We start from the raw sequence: 12946 nt of genomic DNA, 5'->3' as shown, positions 1-12946 counted from the left end.
TTTTTAATATCACTATCAAAATTTAGCAGCAGCATTCTTTACAACAGCTTTAAGTTTTGGACTATGACTTCCTTCATCTGTCCTAATGAACTGCAGTCTAATGAGCCCAGTTCAGTGCAAGTTCTGAGTAATTTGCTGCTTTCTTTCATCAACTGTTAATTCGGCCTGTCTGCAGGATAACATTATTACAACAGTGGCATATGATGAGGCAGCTTCATGTGTTGTCAGGAAGTTACGACACATCACAAGCATCTCATCCATTGGTCTCCTGCACTACCTTAGGTGAGCACTAGGGGGAGATCTAGACCAATATCAGCAAGAACTGCCCCCTTTCCAACTATACACTCCTAACACACTCACACACACTCACGGCTTTGGGGGAGGCAATCTTGAACACTTTCCAATATCAATTTCAAAGAAACTAAGCTTGTTACTGTGTGGTTCACAATTGCCTCTTTTCACTCAAAACTAGGGGAGGAGCGGTGTGAATGGAGCAATGGGTAGAAAGTCCTTAGGAAGTGTCAGCTCTGACCCAGCCCATTTTCTCATGTTAACCAGTTCCGATGCAATCAACTACCAGTCTGTCCTGGCAATCATAGAGCCAATTCATCAACAACAGTTCCACTATCAACTTGTAGACTTGCAACAGCCAAGTGGAGCGTTACAAATGTTACATATCCATCTGTATTTCCTATAAAAGTTGACATCCCTGAGCTCAGAGATGGATTAATTACTTTTAACTGTAGTCTGCTCTCTGGCCAAGTACTATTTTGTTTCTGACACATGTTTGTCTCCTCAAATGTATCTTAATACTCCTTGCAGATTTCTTTAATATTGTGTAGATCATGAGCATAACACATGGCACAGATAAAAATGTTTATATTAAATAATATTCATATTACTCAACAAGCAAGCTGCCAAAACTCTCAACACTTCAAAAACAAAGTACTTATGGAGGCTTTCACTATTACAGCATTGCAGTAACAGTCAGGATATAAAGAAGATCTCCACAGATGTGTGGGATGGTATAGTTCATTTAGTCCAAATGACACTGCCATCTGTTCGTGCTTCCGAGATCTTAATGCCCCGTCACCATTGCTGATTTATCATGGGAAAAACTACTGACAGCATTCCTGAAGGACATTGATAATGTCCTAACAAGCTCTACACGGAGCATGCTTGAGTTAGAAAATGAATTACACTCACAAGCTGGAGGTCCAAGTAGACTGCGTGATGAGACAGCTATCTAATGGAAATGCAGAGGCAGGGTTCACTATTCCTTCCCTTGTATGAAAATGGACCATCACAAGTTTGACAATCATTTAAAGAGTAATGACATCAAATAGGCAGAGTAGTCAAGCCAAGAGCCCATCACTATGCAGTAAGAGGCCATCAACCTGAAATATTAGCTGCTTCTCTCTCCACAGATGCTGCCTGGCCTGCTGAGTATTCCCAGCATTCTCTGACTTTACCTCAGATCTCCTGCATCTGCGGTTCCCTTCACCAACCTCTCAGCACAATGGAGGACAGGTAACAAATGCCAGCTTTGCCAATTACATTTTGAAAAAATAGGTCCTTACTTAAGCTTGCTGATCAAAAAAGCAATGTTGACAATGGCTTTCACCAGACATGCTCATTCTTCATCCGTATATCACAGAACTACATTGGTTGTTAATGTAGAATGGAACTCCTTTTCACCTCACCTGTGTTACAATTATTTACTGTTAACTATGATAGACGTTTTTCTTTCCAGTTGTGTTTCTATCTGCAATCAAATTGATTGAAGGTTTTCAAAGATGAGTTGAGTTTGTTAGCTTCTTATGGCTTTAGAAATGAGAGATAGAAAAGCTTGTCTTTTCAAAGCACTCCACAACCATGGAGGCTCGTCTGTAATTGTAGCTGGAATGTCGGAAATGGAGCAGTTTATGTACAGTTAGACACCGTAAAAGCAACGTGGAAAACACTGGTTCATCTGGGGATATTGAATGAGGGGCAGGCCACCCAAGTAAGTATTCCAAATCTTTTTCCAAAAAAAAGAAAACCATGAAATTCTTATTTCTCAGTGAACTTAACTGGAGCCACAGTTTAATCAGATGATTTCATATGGGGAGCTTGTTAAGGGATAAAGCCTTGAGCCAGCATGGATGATGTGACCATGACCGTGGAGTGCGGCATTCTTGAAATATTACGCAGCCTGTGACTTTAAAGGGAAATGACTGTGATTCCCTCAAGAGACAGCTGAGGGAGTTTGCCCTCTACAGAGCTTTGAGTTACAGCTGCAGTCAACAAGATGGGCACATCAGCCAATTCTAATCTCACATTCCCACTCCTGTTGACTTGGGATACAATAGATGTCCAATTTCAATCCAATCTACATGAACAAATCTGCATTGTTTATGAAGGGCTGAGGAGCAGGGAAATGCATGAAAAAGCCAGGTCCCTGCTCTTACAGATAGGGCAAGCGATATAATTTTGTGTCGGCAGCCATCCAAAAACAATAATTGAAGCTTTCCAATACATCCTGAATTTCTAGCTGCAGATTTTCTGTAGAATGGTTCATGTGAGGGAAAGCAAAATTAGATTAGATGGAAAAAAATAAAGACCGCATTGAAAAAACATTCCATATCAACTAAAACAAAACCCTCAGACTGAATCAAGCACAGTTTGCTTCTGGAAGATGTAAGGGTTAAAGGGCATGTTGAATTTTGTGGGATGCTGAGTCAATGTGTCTGAATGCATGAGATTAAAGCCTAAAGATTCTGCATACAGTATCTATTCAGGCCCATCTCTATTTGGGGCTATTGGCTGGCCGAGTCTGCACTAAAATTTCTCACAGACTTTACTCCTAAGGAAGGAAGTCCAGGACAGTTGCTGAGAATGTGTCGAATTTGATATCCCTCCCACTACGGTGTTGTGAACAAGACCACGCAGGAAACCTCCCCTCCAACCAATCAAAAAGAAATGCCAGGTCAAAGTTCCCATCCACTGCTCTGCAGTTGCTTAGTTTCTAGGCTCAGTAGTATGAGGGTGTAGCCTATACAGATAATTTCCCGGTATATTCCATTACACAATTGTCTGCCTTTCACACTGAAAAACAATTGACTGAACAGAGGTTGAAATTGTGGGAAATACTAAGCATCCATGAAGAAGGAAATAGCCAGTGATTCCTGTCAATAATATATTATATGACCTGCTATGGTGTATTTGCCTACTTCTCTCTCATGGAAGCTCAATGATTTGTTGAGTGTTTCCACCATTCCCAAGTTTTACATGCAGTATGTTTACTTTTGGGATATCGGAATAGGTAGGGTTCCAGTGACTTGGGCTCGATCCTGACCACAGGGCCTGTCCTTGTGGAGTTTGCATGTTACCTGTCAGCTCTAGTTTCCACCCACATCTCAAATGCATGCTGGTTGTAAGGACAACTGGCCCCTCTCAAAATAATCCCTTGATGTAGGTAAGTGGCAGACGAAATTGGGAAAATGATGGGCATGTACTGTACATGGGAATAAATTCAAGGAAATAATTGGGAAACAGGATTGAAGGGGATGCTCTGAGAACTGGTAGACATATGATCGACTGAATGGCCTCTTTTTTGTGTCATACAGTTAAAAAATGTGAAGAATACCACATTTTGAGTGACACTTATAGTAACACAAAATGAGATGGCTCACCCCATTGCATCCATGCTGGCTCCAACGGGAGCATCCCATTTGTTCCATCCCCCTCCCTCCTTACTTCCCTGTGTCCCTGCAATTTACTCACTCTCACACAGGCTCATCAACACCCTCTTGATTCTTTTTGTCATTAACACTGTGGGGTAATTTATGCAGCACATTAATCTACCAGCATGCCTTTGGAAAAAAGAATGAAACCAGAGTCCCAGGGGAAATCCAGAGAGAAGATGCAAAACAAATTCAGGCAGCACCTGAGGTCGGGACTGAATTGGAGTCACTGGAGCTACGAGGCAGCAGCAGTGATGACCATCACGCCACCCTAAAGGAAGGAGCAGTAAAGAAACACATCAACTGTAAGGACCTCTACATGACTGTGCAAAGCACTTACTAGGAATTCACTATAGCTGGTGTCGGCGGTCGTACACCATACTTTCTGTGTGACGCACAAAAATACTGATTTAACATCGGAAGTATGATTGTAACCTATGCGCCATGTAGTTTCAGAAACAACAGTGATTGGTTTTAACAATTGAGAGATGAATCTTGACCTAAAGAGTAGAGCACATCTCCTTGCTCTGCCTTGAACCGTGCCGCAAGATTTTTGTGTCCACCCGAGAAAGCAGGTTGGGATCTCCATTCAGTGTCTCAGCTGAATAGCATCCTTTCCCGAGGGTGCAGCACTCCCTCGTTCCTGCGCTGGCCTGGATCCACAATCTGCTGGACAAACTCACTGGCTGAAACAGCATGCACGGGGTGGGGGAGGGTGGTTGGAAGGAATTGAGGAAAACTCCTTTCTCACCAATGCTGCTTAACCCTTTGAGTTCCTCCAGTAGATTGTTGTACCAGAGTCCTGCATCTGCTGTATCTGGTGTCTCTGCAGCACTGACTAAGACAGGCAAGTCATCATATGAGATAAGGTTAGACAGACTAGATTTGTGTTTGCTGGAGTTTAGAAGAGTAGGATGTAATTAAGACATATCCAGTCTTTACTGGTCTTGAGAGTGGATATGCAGAGGATATTTCCCCTTGTGGAAGCAGCTAAAGGTATCACTATTTAAAAATAATTCAAGAATGAAATGGGCATAATTGTCTGTCTCATAAGTCATGGGTTTTGGAACTGTCACCCTAAAGGGAGATGGGAACAGATTCCTTGAACATAACAGATTCTGCAGATGCTGGAAACCCAATGCAAGACACACAAAATGCTGGAGGAACTCAGCAGGTCAGGCAGCATCTATGGAAGTGAATAAACAGTCTCCATTTCGGGTTGAGACTCTTCCCAGGACTAAGGCAGGGGTAGATAGTGGCTGAGCATAGGAATGAGAGGCAACTGCAGGAGAGTGAGAGTTCAAGGCTGAGGTTATTGAATGGTGGAGCAAGCAGGAACGGCTGAGTGCCCTAACACTGTTTCTAATACTTAGTTACGTGGCTTGACCACGCAGATTATTGGCAAAAGTCTCCAGAGTGGGTAAAATTATAGACCTCTAAACTTGGGATGAGACTGAGTTGAGTAGTGGTGAAAGACATAACACCATGTGGATTCAATGAAGACTAATACCAGATGAAAGGCCGGTTCAGATTTATGCTTTTCTCTCCCAAAAGGAAAGGGGAGGAAAAAAATCCAACACGTGGATTTCCATCCAGAAGTACACTTGTGCATACATTGGGAGACTTCTTTGACTTTAAACAGTTACTTTAAACCTTTAAGTTTCTTCAGATCTGTTCTTGATTTCTTACCCTGCTCCCTCCTAATAAACTCAGGCCAGCAGAGATGCTTTGGGGCGGGGGGGGGGTGGTCGGGGATGGGGGTGCGGAGAGGGTACAGGATGAAACTAACTCAAACGCCGCTGTTTCATCCACCATCTGACCTCTGCAGGTTACCGAGAGAATCACACACACACGCTGTGCTCAAGACTCAGGTGCTGAAGGACAAATGCAAGAACTTGCATGATCCCACTGAAATAAACAACTGGTTTGAAACACATGCATGGAGGGTTCGCAGGACGATGTTACCTCTCTGTCCACTCAGCTTTTAAAACAAACCAAATCGAAGCGCTTACACTTTTTAATACTGCACCACTGGCAAGCAATTTGAGAGCTACGTTTTGCATGGAATAACAGATATGAAGATCGGGATTAGACGCGCATTCTTATTCCTTTGATTAATGATAATAGAAATAAATTATAATTAGCTTTCTAAGAAGGGCGAGGCATGTTGAGAGGATTGAATACTGGCTGTGCGCATGTTGGATCTAGTCCATAGGAGTGTGCCTGGTGGTGATTCACTGTCTGTAAAATCGGTGGTAAATCAGCCAAGGCAGCCGCGAATAACAGGACTCCAACTTTATCAGTACAGTAAGACTGAAGCGCCATCGCTAGCTTTTCCCTTGAGCAAACGGACACTTTCTGGGGCTGGCAGGGAAGAATCACTTGCGCCGTGGGTAACTTCCACCATGCGATGGGAGCAGTACAGGGACTTCGAATTTGTACCGGCAGACCAAGGAAGTGACTGCTCCAGACCCATCCTCCAGCCCTCAAACGCAGCAATACAGTTGGGTAGACTTAACTGGAATGCTTAAAACTCACACCTCTCTAATACAAGTACTGTAAAGTGATTCACCTTCTGCTCGGCGCTCGGCTGCTATTTAAAACCAAGTATACTAACAAACTGTTCTTTGTCCATGCTGAGGAATCCTTTCTGTTCCCACCAACCTACAAGCATAGGTTGCCATGGAGACACTGCACGTCTATTTGCTATACAAATGATCAAAGGGCCCAGACAACACAAAAAAACTTGCCAGACTTCCTACTGGCAGGGCACTAATTAACTAACAGAAACTCAGGCCAGTGATTCCATTCACTTAACTGCAGTTAACAGCAATGTTCAGTGCGCTGCCAAAGTTCCGCACTGGCAAAGCCTGCGGATACAGAATCAAATAGCAAAGCTCTAAAACAGCCCGAAGAGCTGCGCCGCGGTAGCAGTTTCTTTAGAACAGTCATACCTGCTTCATCTTCAGAATCCCATTATCCACAGTGCATGAAGAAGTCTGCAGAGTCACAGTTAGTGAAAACTTGGCAGAAGTGGGAGGTTTATATTTAATCACTTCTCCCCACATTGAAGATCCGTCGGGCCCTTACGTTCTTTGTTTAAACTTTGCGCTGCCGCTCCTGCTCCGTGAGAAGTCAGGAAGAAGGGGACATAGCTGGCTGCCCTCCTCGTTTGAAACCCAAGCTCTGATCAGCTGCGGTGAGCCGAAGGAGGCTCTGACTCAATCTCGCCAATCAGGCGCAAGGGGAGGAGGCTAACATGTCTGCACTGGATTAGGGAAGGTTTTATAGGTATTTCAAGATAAAGGGCAACTGAGATCAAAGCACGAGTTCGCGAAAGTGGAGGAGCCACTGTAAATTGCTGTCCTCCTGCTTCTTAGACGGGCAGTATTTCAAAACTTGCTGCATAAACAGACTGTCTGGTACAAAATTTTTGAGAGCCCCTGCGTCTGGGTGTGTCATGAATTTCGCTGAAGTTCTTTGCGCTTTCTCACAGCAGTTCATCTCACCCGCTCGATGAAAAGCAACAAGTAAAAATCTTCAGCAGGTGCTTGCTCGGTAGAGGCGGAACGCAGGGAGACGCCTGTCCTCGCAGGACAGACGACCATACTCTTATGAGTTGCCCCCAGAACAGTGGGACCACCAGCTCACAACTGTTAACAGCTACAATCCACAAAAGTAATGGGAGACAACTGTTTGCTTGCTTTATGTTTTGAGAGCCGGATTCGGTCATTAAATGCACAGAACAAAGATGCACGTACATGGCGCTAATAATTGATTTCGAGGTATTTTATAGCCAATGAAGTACATTTCAGCTGTGTCACAATGTGGAAAATTGGACGATAGTTTTATGCACAGCAAGGAGATTAAAGACAGCTAATCCGTTTATGTATGTGCGTTAGCTCAGTTATAAAAGTTAGCAGGAAGGACTCCCTTTTGCTTATATTCAAAGTAGCTCGTTAGGATTTTTTTATACCTGAGGGGTATTTGGGTTTTTGGGCGATGAATTTGACCAGACACTCCCGGTTCCGCAGTAGAGCGTCAGCCTGAATGAAAACCAAAGCCTAGAAATCCCTGAGTTAGCCACGGCTGATCAAAAACAACCCGAACTCAAGTCACTTTAGGACTGGAATTAGAATTGGTTTATTACTGTCACATTTACTGAGGTGCCTTGAAAAGGTTGTCTTGCATACTGTTCATACAGAACAAATATTTACACTGAGGGAGTGATCACTGAGCATCATCGAACAAACTTGGTCTGGCAACAACCGGTCAAATCATTCAGGTCAACAGAGGAAGGGATCATTTTATTTGTGGGACAATTCAAGGATTTGCATGTGATAGTGTTGGCTTTTCAGGCAAATGAAAATCGTAAACCCCATCCTATATGGATAGGTACGGGTATCCTCACTAAAGGTAGCTTATACTATAGACACCTATTCTTCAAAGGCTAGATCACTTCCCCGGCTATCCTCCACAGTGAGTTTAGCTGCCAATACCCACTATTTGAGTGGTGGGACCCACCACCCTACTAAGGAAGAGAAACTTCCAGCTAACAAAGTAGTTTATACACAGTTCATTTATTTTCAGTGATACATATTTATATTTAGATACAATTCTTAAAACATACTTAAAACTCACAAAGGCTTTCTATCTTCCAAGAAGATTTTCAAATTACAAATGATTTCCAAAACACAAAGAATTTCCAAAATGCAGGTACAATTCCTATAAGGTAAAGAGACATACCATTGAGTTGCAGACGAATGGGTCAGCTGCAGCAGAAATCAAAGGCAGAGGAATTAATTCTAGTTCATCCCATCTTTCTTTCGTTGTTCTTACTGTTCCCTGACCATTCCGAACAAGCCTGGCTGACCTCCTATATTTATACTGTTCTTTTGCACTTTGGAGACTACACACATGTGATGTTTTTCAGATAGTTTTTCACACAGATGGTCTAAAAGTTACTGGCAAACCTCCAGAAATCACAACCACCCAAATTAAAGCTGTGAAGGCCAAATCTCCGAGTACACTAATCTCCCAACTATTGATAGGTCAATTATTTGATGTGCTAAATGGCAATATCAATCTGGTCTGCAAACTTTCTTGAGCTAAATAACTTAGCCAGTATTGACTCATTTGATGCAGGCCCAATTAACATAATCCCATTGTTTTACACTGCATCTCTTGAGCAGTCAGCCAGAGCCCTGGGTCATAAATCTGTGCTCTATAGATAGTGCTGTTTGTTTGTAAAGTAGTCCTTTTAACTTTGCACTGCTTGCCAGTTTTTTTTATTTCAAAATATACTTTATTCAAAAATAAAATTATATGCAATAAACCATTCAATAACTTTCCATCCTTTACTGCTTGCCAGTTACATTAAGAACTAAAGCTTTTGTTTATGACAAGAAGCTGTACCAATAATATTGGCTGGAATTTTAACTTACCCAGAAACAACTTTTTGGTCATCAGGAGTGTCACTAGGTGTGTTAGAAAGCTGAGCTTGGCAAAAAAGGTACTCCTACCCTTAGACAGTGAATACCATCACATGCAAAGACAAAATCATGTCTTGCAATTTGATTTTCTTGCTATACTGGCAATGGTTGTTGCTTTCTACAGTAACAATAACATCATTCAGGTGGCTTGGGATAACCAGAGTACACAACGTGCCCTGAACAGGGAAATGGTATGGCATTGGTGCTGACAGGGAATTTCTGCACACTTTCCTTTCTCCACCACTCCCCACCCCCCCTCCACCCCAATTTCTCTAATCCTCACAATACAAATTCATACCAAGTTTCAACTCTGCTGGGGCATGGTGATATGTACATAATGCTGCTACGTTTGTGTTTTTTTCAGTTTTGAATTGAATTGACTTTATTTCTAACATCTTTCACAAACACAAGGAGCAAAAACCCTTATGTTACTTCACCATCTAAATGTGCTATGTGCAATCATAGTAATTTGTAATAATTTATAATAAATAGAACAGTCAATGTAACATAGAATATACTCAAATCAGCGTGAGTTCATCAGTCTGATGGCCTGGTGGAAGAAGCTGTCCCAGAGCCTGTTGGTCCTGGCTTTTATGCTGCGGTACCGCTTCCCGGATGGTAGCAGCTGGAATAGATTGTGGTTGGGATGGCTTGGGTCCCCAATGATCCTACGGGCCCTTTTTACACACCTGTCCTTGTAAATGTCCTGAATCATGGAAAGTTCACAGCTACAGATGCACTGGGCTGTCCGCACCACTCTCTGCAGAGTCCTGCGATTGAAGAAAGTACAGTTCCCATATCAGGCAGAGATGCAGCCAGTCAGGATGCTCTCAACTGTGCCCCTGTAGAAAAATCTTAGGATTTGGGGGCCCATACCAAACTTCCTCAACTGTCTGAGGTGAAAGAGGCGCTGTTCTGGTGTGTACAGACCACGTGAGGTCCTCGATGATGTGTATGCCGAGGAACTTGAAGCTGTTTACCTCTCAACTCCAGATCCATGGATGTCAATAGGGGTTAGCCCATCTCCATTCCTCCTGTAATCCACAACCAGCTCCTTTTTCTTTACAACACTGAGGGAGAGGTTGCTTTCTTGATACCACTGTGTCAGAGAGACGACTTCTTCCCTGTAGGCTGCCTCGTTATTGCTTGAGATAAGGCCAATTAATGTAGTGTCATTAGCAAATTTAATTTTTAGATTGGAGCTGTGGGTGGTGATACGGTCATGAGTATACAGGGAGTAAAGGAGGGGACTCAGTACGTAGCCCCTGAGGGGCTCCTGTATTGAGAGTCAGAGGGGTGGAGGTGAGGGTGCCCACTCTTACAACCTTCTGGTGATCTGACAGGAAGTCCAGGATCCAGCTGCACAAGGCAGGGTCAAGGCCAAGGTCTCTGGGCTTCTTGTTGAGCCTGGATGGAACTGTGGTTTTGAATGCTGAACTGTAGTCCAAAAATAGCGTTCTCACATAAGCATCCTTATTCTCCCGATGTGTAAGGATGGTGTGTAGAGCAGTGGCTATTGCTCTCCTGAATGCAACAATTATTAAGTGTATAAGATATTTTGCTCAGCTTATATGTTATGAGTAAAGTCTATCTTTGAAACACCACTTCTTGTTATTCCCACCTACCTTCCTCAATGACCACCTTCTTTCCTGTCTGTGGATTAGCCTGTGGTTTGCAACTGGGCCTCATGAGGGCGTCAGAGAAGCCACAGAACTTCACGGGTCTGCCTATGTGGCGTACTCACACTGCTATAAGGACAGGGAGCATTAAGCTAGGGACAATGAAAGAATGGTCAGTTATTACTAAATCACAGTGGCGTGCATCTTGGTAGGATTTCTATTTGCTTGTTCCCCTTGTCCATCCAAGTGGTGGAGGTCTCAGCTGGTGATGATAATAACACCACTGACTGACAAAGAAGACTTGGCAGGTTAATGTAGTTGGTGTTAGCCTATACCCTGGCAAGAAATGGTGATGAGTTCTCCATCATGCAGCATACAGTATTAACGCCATTAGTGTACACTGGGGCATAGTTCCATGGTCAATGATCCAAACTGAAGTGTGCTCCATAGGACACTCATTCATGCCAGGAATACAGTACTATGCTGACTGTGCTGAGGTACAGTTCCCTTGTCACTGACTTATACCGGAAAACAGATCTACTGATGCAGAATTTGCTGGTGTAGGAATATTATTCAAATCCAACAATTTCACTATTGTCTTCAGTATTGCAGTGACAAATACCATCATTCTTACCCAGCCTAACTGTTGCGTGGCTCTGAAACTCACACTCAATTATCTCAGCAGGCTGCTACTATCTATTAAACATCCACTTAAAATTGATTATTATGGCACAGATGAGAGCATTTGTGCCTGAGTATTATATTCTGAAATAGAATCTGCCAAAACTTGGAGTGACTTTCGAATTTCCTTTTAATCCCAGTGCAGTCAACAGTTGAATCTCTGGAATGATTAATTAATGGAGCTCAGATTCCAGTGCTGTTTTGCAGATTAAATCACTGACATCAGACAAGTGAACCATTGCTTAAATTGGTTTCTGGAAAGATTCCAAAGCTATTTTCTTTTGAAAAACTCAAGCTTGATTCACCAAAGATCATCCTAGTTAATAGAGGAAAGAGCTTAAGACTCTGTTTACATTCCCATATAATACCATTCCTACATGCATGCAATGTCACTGTATTGATAAATGAAACAAAGTTTTTGAAACTTTCAAATATCAAACTACTCATCAGTAAAAGGGGGTAGTTTAAAGCAGTCAAACTCATTTATTTTCTTTTTTGATATTCATTCACATGGACTCCAATATTAGGTCTGTGGCTAACTTTCCCCTTCTAAAATTTGTCTTGTTGTAATGAGAACTTGGCTCCTTTCCTTCTCACAGGTAGTTTCAGCATTAGTTTTTCCTCTTTATAGGACTATCAAAGCATACAGTGGCATGCAAAAGTTTGGGCATCCCAGTCAAAATCTTACTGTGAATAGCTAAGTGAGTAGAAGATGAACTGATCTCCAAAAGTCATAAAGTTAAAGATGAAACATTCTTTTCAACATTTTAAGCAAGATTAGTGAATTATTTTTGTTTTGTACAATTTTAGAGTGAAAAAAAGGAAAGGAGCACCATGCAAAAATTTGGCACCCCAAGAGATTTGAGCTCTCAGATAACTTTTACCAAGGTCTCAGACCTTCATTAGCTTGTTAGGGCTTTGGCTTGTTTACAGTCATTGTTAGGAAAGGCCAGGTGATGCAAATTTCAAAGCTTTATAAATACCCTGACTCCTCATACCTTGTCCCAACAATCAGCAGCCATGGGCTCCTCTAAGCAGCTGCCTAGCACTCTGAAAATTAAAACAAATGATGCCCACAAAGCAGGAGAAGGCTATAAGAAGATAGCAAAGTGTTTTCAGGTAGCTGTTTCCTCAGTTCGTAATGTCATTAAGAAATGGCAGTTAACAGAAACGGTGGAGGTTAAGCTGAGGTCTGGAAGACCAAGAAAACTTTCCGAGAGAACTGCTTGTAGGATTGCTAGGAAGGCAAATCAAAACCCCTGTTTGACTGCAAAAGACCTTCAGGCAGATTTAGTAGACTCGGGAGCGGTGGTGCACTGTTCTACAGTGCAGTGACACTTGCACAAATATGACCTTCATAGAACAGTCATCAGAAGAGAACCTTTCCTGTGTCCTCACCACAAAATATGGCATCAAAAGTATGCAAAGG

General features: G+C 42.6%; 1 protein-coding gene across 5 annotated transcripts in view; it reads right to left on the bottom strand.

Annotated features, from left to right (window-relative positions):
• LOC140199144 (E3 ubiquitin-protein ligase Midline-1) overlaps nt 1-12946 on the bottom strand; it is a 406538-nt gene that overhangs the window by 186142 nt on the left and 207450 nt on the right. For 3 of the 5 annotated variants that reach the window (XM_072260741.1, XM_072260744.1, XM_072260746.1), the window contains exon 1: nt 6680-6933. The exons of 1 other annotated variant lie outside the window; for it this stretch is intronic. The gene's annotated coding sequence lies outside the window, so the exon portion shown is untranslated. Of the gene's footprint in view, nt 1-6679; nt 6934-8471; nt 8566-12946 lie in introns of those variants that run through there. One more of the 5 variants, XM_072260742.1, reaches the window with a different exon arrangement.

The sequence above is a fragment of the Mobula birostris genome, chromosome 6, assembly GCF_030028105.1.
Source record: "Mobula birostris isolate sMobBir1 chromosome 6, sMobBir1.hap1, whole genome shotgun sequence".
Lineage (NCBI taxonomy): Eukaryota > Metazoa > Chordata > Chondrichthyes > Myliobatiformes > Myliobatidae > Mobula > Mobula birostris.
The sequence above is the reverse complement of the archived record's forward strand: the minus strand, read 5'-3'. Positions and strand labels throughout refer to the sequence as shown.